The sequence below is a fragment of the Rutidosis leptorrhynchoides genome, chromosome 1 (genome assembly GCF_046630445.1).
Source record: "Rutidosis leptorrhynchoides isolate AG116_Rl617_1_P2 chromosome 1, CSIRO_AGI_Rlap_v1, whole genome shotgun sequence".
NCBI lineage: Eukaryota > Viridiplantae > Streptophyta > Magnoliopsida > Asterales > Asteraceae > Rutidosis > Rutidosis leptorrhynchoides.
In genome coordinates, this window is record NC_092333.1 from 238,213,993 (window position 1) to 238,224,885 (window position 10,893).

The window sequence follows — 10,893 nt, forward strand, 5'->3', positions numbered from 1 at the left end:
GATGTGGTGCCTAGAAAATGACATCGAAGTAAACATGGCATATCTCATGCCATTAAAGATGAACGGAACTGTTACGAAAACCACTCGTGCATTACCCTATGGACTACATCTCAATAAAGTGTTTGATTATTTTGGTGTCACAAGTGATAACTTTCATCAACCTACACTTTCCATATTCAAAGGACCAAAAACCTCAGAAGTAACCACCCAAAAATGAAAAAGGACGTCTGGTGAAGCAGGGACCAGTAGAGAAAATAGTGTGATACCTGACAATGAAGACAAAGAAGCTAATGAACAAGTTCAAGGATGTAAGATAATGGGAAAGTTGGACAAAATCTATAAGGAGCAAATTAAGAATCTCAAAAAGGAGTCAAAAATTGTGAAGATGATGAAAGGGGTAATAAAGAAGTTGACCTGCAAGGCAAGCGACACTGAGGATGAGAATTCAAGTGAATCACTCTAAGAATTCCTTGAAGAAGGATAATTGTGGTAAGGAATGAGTGAGACAATTATGCTATGGTTGAATGTAGACATAACGCATTTGAATATTGTAATGCCTTAATCGTACTCAAAAATATGAAAGATTAAATAGCTAAAATGTATTGCAGATAACATGCGGTCACAGACACGGCTGACCGTGACAGTGACCGCAGATTGACTGCAATTCATTCAAGGTTCATTAAATACACACCAATAGCAAATCAATACCACTAACTTACAAACAATATCCAAAAGCAATCAAATTTAACTCATCTTTAAAATTCTTGAACAAAACAATTACTCAAAATGGATGAAAATCCTCTACTCGAGATTCTTTAAATTGAGAATTATCAAAGAACTTCTTGCACCTCAAAACAATGAGCTCTCTAAAACCCTTTATCTTCTCAAATTCCAAACATCACTCAAATCTCAAAATGATAAAAGTTCACAACAAACTTCCATGTAATGAAAAGAAGAACTCTCAAGATGATTCAAGACACATCCAAGAAGAACATGAAGTGTTCTATGACTATCCTACTCTTCAAAGTGAGTTTGATAAAACTGGATGGGGATCATTTCTTTCACTTAAAACCTACACATTTCCTTCACTTGTCAAGCAATTCTATTCATAGTTTGAATTTACCTCTAACCGAAGGGTAAAATTCACTCTTCTTGATCAAGACCACGTGATGACACTTAAGCGATTTGGCTACATCCTTAGAGTGCCCACAAAAGGAGCTGAGTTCTATGATACAAAGAATCATATACAACTCCTTCCAAAGTTCATTCCAAGAAGAGCACTAACCTCACTCTTCATTGGTCCAGAACTAAAACTAAGTACTCTCTGTCAAGAAGGAGTTTTTGACAATGACATTCGACCATAGTATGGAACATGTAAAATGATCATAAGTCACAACATCTTCTTCAGAAAAGAAAAAGATGATAAAGTTTCCATGACTGAACTTGGACTCATGTGGTGCTTAACCAAGTCCATACAAGTAAATCTTGCCTACATAATGGCTTCTAGGATGCAAGATCTTAAACAAGATCCTTCACAATCCTATCCTTATGGTCGTCGCTTGACGCTTCTGTTTAAGCATCTCAACGCACTGAACCTCACATTTCCCTCAGGAACCAAATGCATCAACACCCATGCTTAATAGAGCTGCTTTCAATTGTTGTACCCTCCATGCATATTTTCATATATGCATTACTATGTTTCATGATTGCTTTGAATAAAATGCTTGCTTGTTATGTTTTAATATATGTTTTTCCAATGTGCACAATTTAAGGGGGAGTTTTGTTCTAAGGGCAAGCTTAGTTCTAGGGGGAGCTAACCTTTTTTCTTCGACAAAAGGGGGAGAAAGACGGATACAAGTGATTGTTAACACTTACGTTTTTATAGCAAAATGTCCCTCATCACTTGTATGTTTGTCATCATCAAAAAGGGGGATAATGTTGGTTGAATGTAGGTTAATACACTAAACGATAAACTTAAGTATGGTTAACCAAAGTATAATTAACCAAAGAATATGTTTTGATGATGACACACACATACGCATAAGTGATGAATGACATCTTAACATAAAACATGCAAGGTCATTAATCCATACTTTATCTTGCAAACGACCAAGTCAAACATAGGTTAAAGAATGAAATTAAAAGTTCAGGTAAACACACGATCGAGGTACGGTCGACCGCATAGTCAACCGTGAAACCCCAAACTGAATTGCAATGCAGTTTTGTGAAAACAAGTTGCACGGTCACCACCACGATCAACCGCAGTGCGATCGCAGTTTCTTCTGTCACCGTTTTTGACCAAATAAAGTTTGACTAGTTCCCGACATCTATAATTCATGAAACCTTTCTCAACATACTTAGAATAGATTCCTTCTCCATACTCAATTGAGTTTTGGTCATAAAAACACTAATTGTGATTAATTACGCCCAATGACATCTTAATGACAAATTAACCAAGATTAGGCATAACACATAAGTGTTAACCAACAACTTGTTATCTTAATTCTTATCTAGATATCCTTAGTATGATCATCAAGTACCAACACACTTAAGCCAATATCACTAGAACAATAATTGCTATTAGAAATGAATTAGTGATTAATTAAGGCTAAATGAAGAACAATGCTCTCAAGGTTAAACTAGAAATGACTTGTAATCCTAAAACACACTTAGATACATTTAGGATGGTCATCAAGACCCAACTAGAGATTTCTCTTCCCTTGTGCATGTGTTGGACATTAATGTGTGCTTACACATTAATCATGTAATGTGTTATATTGCACATTAAACTTATTAAGTGCTTGAATTATAAGTTGTACAAGTATCTATATGATTGATCCTAGAATAACTATTTCTTGCTATGTGAGTATTACTTGCTACTTGCTAATAATGCTTAATACTCATAAACTTGTCAACTTGATTAATATGTTTGCCATGTGCTCATTAGTTAGGATTCAAGTAACTAACGTACTCCAATAGATTAAGTGTAAAATGGTTCATAATGAAACTATAGTCAATTGTTTATTTGTTCTAGTCTAAGTAACTAAGTGTGATTGCTTGTTCAAGAATAACTTAACCTTAATGTCTCTACATACTTCATGATTATCTTATAGAGACATTATTCAATTAATCCCTAACTAAACTAAAATGAAACATGACTTGTGATTAATTGGAACAAGGAAGTTAATGATATACTGACTAGCCTTTAGAATTGAACCAAGAGCATTAATGTGACTAACTAAGTCTTGACCAAACTGAAATTTCCCTAAATATCAATCAAGACACTTCTCCAAGAATGTTGGGTTTGCCACTTTTGGAATGATTAGTCACTTTCATGCAATAAGAACAAATCTCACACACTTAATGCATATAGTACTTGTATAGGATGTTTGGTTTATTTTGCAGGTGCTAGAAGGAGTAAAGGTGCCAAAATGTGGTGTTAAAATCTGAGTCAAACAGCTATACAACAGATACCAATTTTAGACTGGAGCACGCACGGTCGCACCACGGTCGACCGTGCAGGCAGCCGTGTGTCAACGGCTATTTTTTGAATCCTACTATAAAAGGCAAACATTTAAGAGCATTTGAAGCTGACCCGCTTGCACATTTCAAAGGCTTATCTCCAGTGATCACAAGTGCATTAACTACTACTAAAATGTGATCAAGCAAGAGAAGATTCTATGATCTTATAGATATAGAGTTGGGTTATTGTAAACTTACTAATCAAAATCATTTATCTTTTGAGTTTACTTAATGTAATGTGTGTCCTAGTATTATGTTAGGATCGTCATTGCAGAGTGTATAAGTCTTGTAACTTCAATTAGTGGAAGCATAGGCTAGCTTAGTGATCTACTTCCTTAAAGGGACTTAGAAAGTCGATTAATCTTATTTGGATAATAATACTTGTCCAAGGTGAAGACAAGTTGATCTAGGTTGGAGTTGATCTTTCAAAGCGATAGAAAGATTAGGTTTGTTGTCTACTAAAGAAGATTGAAGACTTGTAAATCGGATCTCCACCGGGTTTGGAGAAAAGTGCTTACTGAAGCAACAAATCCCGATTAGTGTAATCGGGGAGTGGATTAAGGTGGATTAGTTAACATCCACTCGAACCACTATAAATCCTTGTATCTATATTCTTTATATTACTTCATTTATCAATTGAACATATACACTACACACATCAAGTTTGAGTTGAGTTGGTTGATCAAAGTAAAATCGAATTTGGTGATCAATCAAAAAATTGGTAAAAACATATTAAGTAACTATTCACCCCCCCCCCCCCTCTCTAGTTACACCACCCATGGCTCAGGTTTTTGAGATTACCGGGAACATCCCCTAGGAAGAGCCATTTCCGAGCTTATCACATCTGGAGTTGCCATCGGACCTTTGTCTAGACACGCTTCTAAGCCCCGCACTGGATGTAGGGCAACCATTAGAGTATTTACCGACCCTTGAGGATGATGATGATCTCTTTGGATATTTCACATACACCGCTCAGCACATTGGCCAGGATAGTATTCCGTTGACTACTTTACTTTATTTAATTTTTAATTTTATCTTTTTAAAGCATTGTATGAAAAAGTTATATATAGTGGAAATGCTGCCTTTCTCTTTTGTTCTTCATGCAGAATTTTATCAAGAGACTGGTTCTTTCCAGCATTAGGAGACCCTGACCGTAGAAAGCACAACCGTAGGGAAGTAATCTTTCCTTAAATCTCTTTCAATTATCGTGCACTAAAATCTCTAAGTGTGGGGTCATCCCCGCACCAAACTCAGAGATTCTAGAGGCACTGTCCTTAATTTATTAAATAGAAAATATTCTATTTCAGAGAACATTAGGGATAATGTTCCTCTAAGTGTGAGGTACTGGGTAAAAGTTTAACGACAAGTAACCGTGAAAACGCCAAAGTTTTGAAAAATTCTTTTGTCTTAAAGTAACTAGCAAGGAATATATAGGTAATTTTGAAAAAATTCTTACCTCGTTTTACCCTAAAGATTCTATAAAAATTGCTAGAAATTAGTTTTAGAAATATTTACTAGAACGGAACGATTAAGCTAAAAACTCATGGTTTACGTCAAAAGATTTCTTTCGACAAAATATGTTAAAGGCCACGAATGACCAAGCACGACCCCTACACCTAAAAAGTGAGGACTTTTGGACCTAAATTATCTGTACGATTCATCAAATCTACAGTACTTTGTCAATTTAATTGATGAGCGTGCCGGTGTACGGTTTAAGTTAGAACTTGGTTCTCACATTTGTTTTGAGGCCAATGGTTAGTAAGCACCATACGTGGTGTAGGTGCGATACTCCTTCTGAAATCATTCTGAATAGAGAAGACAAAGAGCCATCCATTTCCGTTTTCACTCCACGCAATTTAAACCCGACCAACTCACACAAAGAGTTGATGAATCAGAAATATTCACCTCAAATTCACTTCCAAAATACACTACCCATTCACCTTCATTCCCTTTCCATTTATCAAAAAGATCCAGAGATTAACGAAGAGATAGATCGATAAAAATTCGCTTCAAAAGCACTTGTTGAAAAGATTCTGAACCCCTGATTGTTTTTGATAGGTAAAAAACCTATTTTCGGTGAAATATCACTTCCTCTCTGGGCAACAGGAACGAAAGACAAAAGTTATGAAGAAAGGGTCCGATACCAAAAAAAAATGATGATGAATAAAAGAGCAAAGTCTCTAATAAAGGCAAGAAAACCCGAGAAGTTACCCAGAGGAGAATCACCGGAGGACCCGAGAAAATTCTAGACAAAGTCGTAGCAAAATCCGCATCTTCCAAGGAAAACTCTTACGGAACTTAAGCCGTTATTTATCCAAAAAGGATACTCTGAAGAATCAAAATCTATCAATTCTCTCAAAAATCAAAAGATCTAGATACCTTTCACCTATCAATAAAATTTCCAAACCCTATAACTCGTCTTCCTCTTGAAAGAATGCCTAGGAAGAAGATCAGTGCCGTCCTTACTTAACCGGTGGAGATATCAATGTTTTACCAAGCCTATGATGAGAACCGTTACAAGACTGGCTTCTGAGCGATAATACAACTAAAATAGGGCACCCTAAACACTTGAGTGATATGAGTGATCCGCTAGTAAGAAGCCTGGTCATGTATACTCTACATCTAAGAGTTGGAAAGTATGCCATTTTCACTATGGACGCGATTGAAACCTAGCGACTAAAACCATCGAAGTTCGAAACTTTTTCTAATACTTTCGAAAGATATGACGACTTCTGATGAAGGCTTAATAAAAGATCTGAGGATAGGTGAGGGAGAATCTATTAGAAAGATCCTTATATTCTCACTATTTGCTTGAGGACAAGCAAAGCTAAGTGTGGGGTATTTGATATCGGCCAAAAAGTCACGTTTTTACCTCCGAAATTGGGTCCTAAAACCCATAAAGTTCCAAACTTTATCGCAAAAATAATCGCTTTGTCGGTTGATTTTGTAGATTAAGTAATTACATAGGCGATGCAAAAATAATCAAGTAAAACGGAGCTAAAACGAAGATTCTAGAGCGAAAACGGTGAAAGACAAGAAATCAAGTAACGATCCAGGGAATCAAGGCTGGTCAGTGCCAAATACGGCTTGCCATACGGCCTGCCAGTATGGATACGCCCTACCAGATACGCCCCACTAAGTGCCTTCACCATACGGCCTGCTTTGCATACGGCCTGCCAAATACGCCCTGCCATACGCCCTGCCATACGCCTTGCCATACGCCCTGCCAGGCGTATTTGGCAGAATTCCAAATCTATTTAAGGGCCTTTCTCCATTCATTCCAAGACACACTCAACTTGCAATTCAATTTACATTTTCAATATTTTAGTTGGTTTTTAGCAATAGTTAGCTTAGCTTTTATTTTCCGGAGGATATCCCGGTGAGTCCCTGCGATCCCGGGCAGATTAGTTCGGCCTTTTCAGGTTTTTATCCGAAACGCTTGTCTTTTGTATTAAACATGTATTCTTATCTTTTTTGTTTAATAATGCATTTCGATATTGCCATGATAGCTTAATTTATCTGTATGTTACCATGATAGAAGTTTGGGTTAGCGTAATTATGTTAATATAGTACGATTACTGTTATAATGCTGAACTAGAAAATCTGATAGATTTGTATGCTAGCATCTTAAGGATTGACCAACTTAGGTTGTGATCAGGACTTGTCCACCTATATGAAATTAGCTACTTCATAGGATTAAGACCCCTGGTTATACTGTATCTGAAGATTCTATGAACTCGGTATGGCCGGAGTTCCCGAGAGGCATTTAATGTACTTTTAGGACACGGAACCTAGGAATTGAGACATGAATGACCTAGTATGTCTAATGACTGTTCCGAAGAGACTTCCTAGGAGCTGTTAAGATCTAGTTAGTGCCTTTACTGTATGACCCAAGCCTATTGCATGTTCTTGTCTGATTGTTGCCCTAGGTCTTAGTCATATCAACTGTTTAGGTACTTATTAGGTTTCTATCTGCTTTACTATCAGTATATTAATTGTAATGCTGTATAATGTTTGATTTGTTGTGATCTCACTAGTATGATGTAATGGTTGTTAGTTTCCATTTAAGGTTTTGCCAACTTAAACCGACGGACTCCTTCCGTTTGTGATCAGTGTTCAATCAACACAGCACGTTGTTATTCAGTTATCTAAACTGATAACGAGGGATAGGATTAGAGCTTAACTTACTAATAAACCTAGTACTTTACTGAGGATAACCTCTGAGGTATTGTTACACTTCAATTATAAGACCAAGTGACATACTTCTCACTACTCAAAGAGAACTCCGAGAGTTCAGAGATAAGTAGGTCTGTGTAATTGGCTCATCCAACCAGATCAACATCAATCCAAGCATAGCCTTAACATAAGCATAATTACCTTTCCCTAACCCAATACTGATATCTTGGTCAACATTTCCCTGATCTGCATATTCCGGATATCCTTCCGCTTTATTTACTTTTCTGCATTTAGGACCTTTAGCTAAAATCAACTATTATCTTTATCTAGGTAATTTAGCTAAAAGACAATTATCCCCTTGATCTTCAATTCGTTAATCAGCATAAAATTCGACACTAGGTTAACTTACACCTTCTACACCTTAGAAAGTAAAAGTAAATTTAGGCCCCGCAAAATATAAATAAACGAAGACACTGTGTGCTACCGAATCGGACACCTTGCGACCTAACGACACCGCAGAAATAAAACTGTCCGTTAGTGGCACATCACTGTTTCTCTTGGCGCCGCTGCCGGGGATCGAATATTTTAATCGAGAAAGATTTTTAAACAGACAAAGTATTGTTTGGTGGTGTCTAAGAAAGACAATTATACACGGACTTGGTTATTGGATTTTCCGAACAGTCTCCAATTATATTGGAACCAAAAGGATCCTGCCTCTCCGTAGTCGGCCTGGCCACCTAGATACAAGTAATCTATGAGAAGTCCTATCAGTTGAGATATCCGATCTGGTTAGCGACCGAATTTCAAGAATAATTATTTTTATTAAATTATCGATCCTTTTAGTAAAATTAATATTTTCTACAAGTTACTTTTAAGTCTTTTTATTAACAGAAAAATCAAAAAATGGAACAACAAGACACCCTTGCTTCTATGCATAAGTCATGCTTAGAGGAAAGAGGAGGACCAATCACCTTAGGAACCGAAGGGATTCCTGAAATCAGTTCGCACATGATTAAACTAGTCAGTATGATCTGTAAATTTCAAGGATTACCGACTGACGATCCTAACTTTCATATAAACAAATTTATCTGTCTGGTTGACTCTTTTAAGAAGGAATCAAACGAGAAAAACATTTTAAAACTTCATCTTTTTCAATATTCACTTTCTAAACACGCTTCAGCATGGTTTGACGCACTTAATCCGAATTCAATTCATACATGGGAGGATTTAGCCACTAAATTTCTAAACATATTTTATCCACCCTCCCTGCAAACGTGTTTAGGAAATGACATCACAAACTTTTCTCAAAAAAAAATGAGTCATTGTGTCTAGCATGGAATAGAGTAAAGATGATGCTTAAAAGATGTCCGAATCATTCGTTAAGTCAGGCAGACATAATCTGTACGCTTTACAATGGTTTGACCAAGGATGATAAGTCTCTCCTAGACATGGCCTCGCAAGGCAACTTCATGTCTCGAACAGCAGATGAAGCATGGGATCTCTTGGACACGATAGCTGCACAACAGGAAGACTGGAATAATAAAGCTGCTGAGAAGGATGATGTCTTCGCTCATACGGTAAAAATGCTGGAAACCAGGTTACAAGATCTCACCCTCACTCTTCAAAGTTTACAAATTCCTAAAAACTCCGATGCTACTAGAACCAATCTAAGGTATCCTTACCCTAGATGGGCACACAAACAGCAAAATAGCTCGGATTATAATATAATTTTTCCATTGCGAAAACCTACTCTCCACTCTAAGGAAGTTTTAGCTGAATTTATGAAAAAGCAATATATGATAAACCTTCAAGTCATAGAATGCCAGAACGAGTTCGACATTTTGATAAAGACTTTTGAAGAATTAATCACAAATTTTCAGCTTTCACTTAAACGCTTAACCACTAAAATTGATATAGAGTGTAGTGAGTTTGATGCCCTAGTAATTACTAGAGGAGGAAAAGGAACAACTGTTAATATACCCATACAAGATTTTTCCAAGAAACCTGTGCCAATTGACCCAGTCGTCAATCTACCGGAACCTATCTCTCCTAAGGCCCCGGAAATTATTCCGTGCGCCCGCATACCTTTCCCAGGTAGGCTTAGGAAGGAAAAACAAGAAGCACAATTTGCTAAGTATTGGGATATTATTAAGGATTTACATTTGAATGTACGTCTAGTAGATGCTTTAGTAGAAATGCCAAACTGTGCTAAATTTTTCAAAGAACTGCTTTCAAACAAAGAGAGATTAAGAGAGATAGTTAGCTTTCCCTTAAGTGAAGAATGCTTGTTAGTGTTACAGCATGGAATCCCCCCTAAGTTAGGAGATATAGGAAGATTTACGGTACCTTGCTACCTGCAAGATGTCCAAATTACCAATGCGTTAGCAGACTTAGGAGCCAGTGTAAACCTAATGCCCTATTCATTATTCAAGAAGCTAGGATTAAATGACTTAAGGCCAACCAGAATGACTATCCAACTCGCGAATAGATCAGTTAAAATTCCTAGGCGAATAGCTGAAGATTTCCTAGTTAGAGTGGATAAGTTCGCGTTTCCCGTTGATTTCGTCATTATGGATATTGAGGAAGACACGAAGGTCCCACTCATTCTTGGCAGACCATTCATGAATACTGCCAAGGCCGTAATTGACGTTCACGAGAAATCTCTAAAGTTAAGGGTTGGAGGAGAAGAAATCACATTCAATGTTGATCGCCACATAAACCATCCTAACGAAGAGGATGTGAATCTCTCTGATTCTTTCCAAGAACTCATCAACGAGTACCTGGAAGAGACTATGGCTATTTGCAGTCAAGATCAAATTTCTAAGGATCTGTTCTTTACACTTCTTGAAGGAAATCTTGATAACCATTCAGCCATAGACCTTAGTAACTTTGAAAGTAACTTTCTTGGTAACACTATTCAAATAGCACCGCTGAGACAAGGCATTACTTTACCTCTATTAAGGAGAAGACCGAATGAAGAAACAGATTTCATTCCGGTATATCAGGGACCCCAGTCAAGGGAAGACTATGAGGAATTCCCCGAACCTACCTTCGAAACTAAAGAAGAAGTTTCTGAAGAAGAAGCATTAAGAAGGACAATTTCTAAAAATGAAGAACAGATAGCATCAGTAACCACTGCTAAAGAATCAGAATTCCAGGAGAAGTACGACTCATTAGACCGTAAGGAGATAGCTA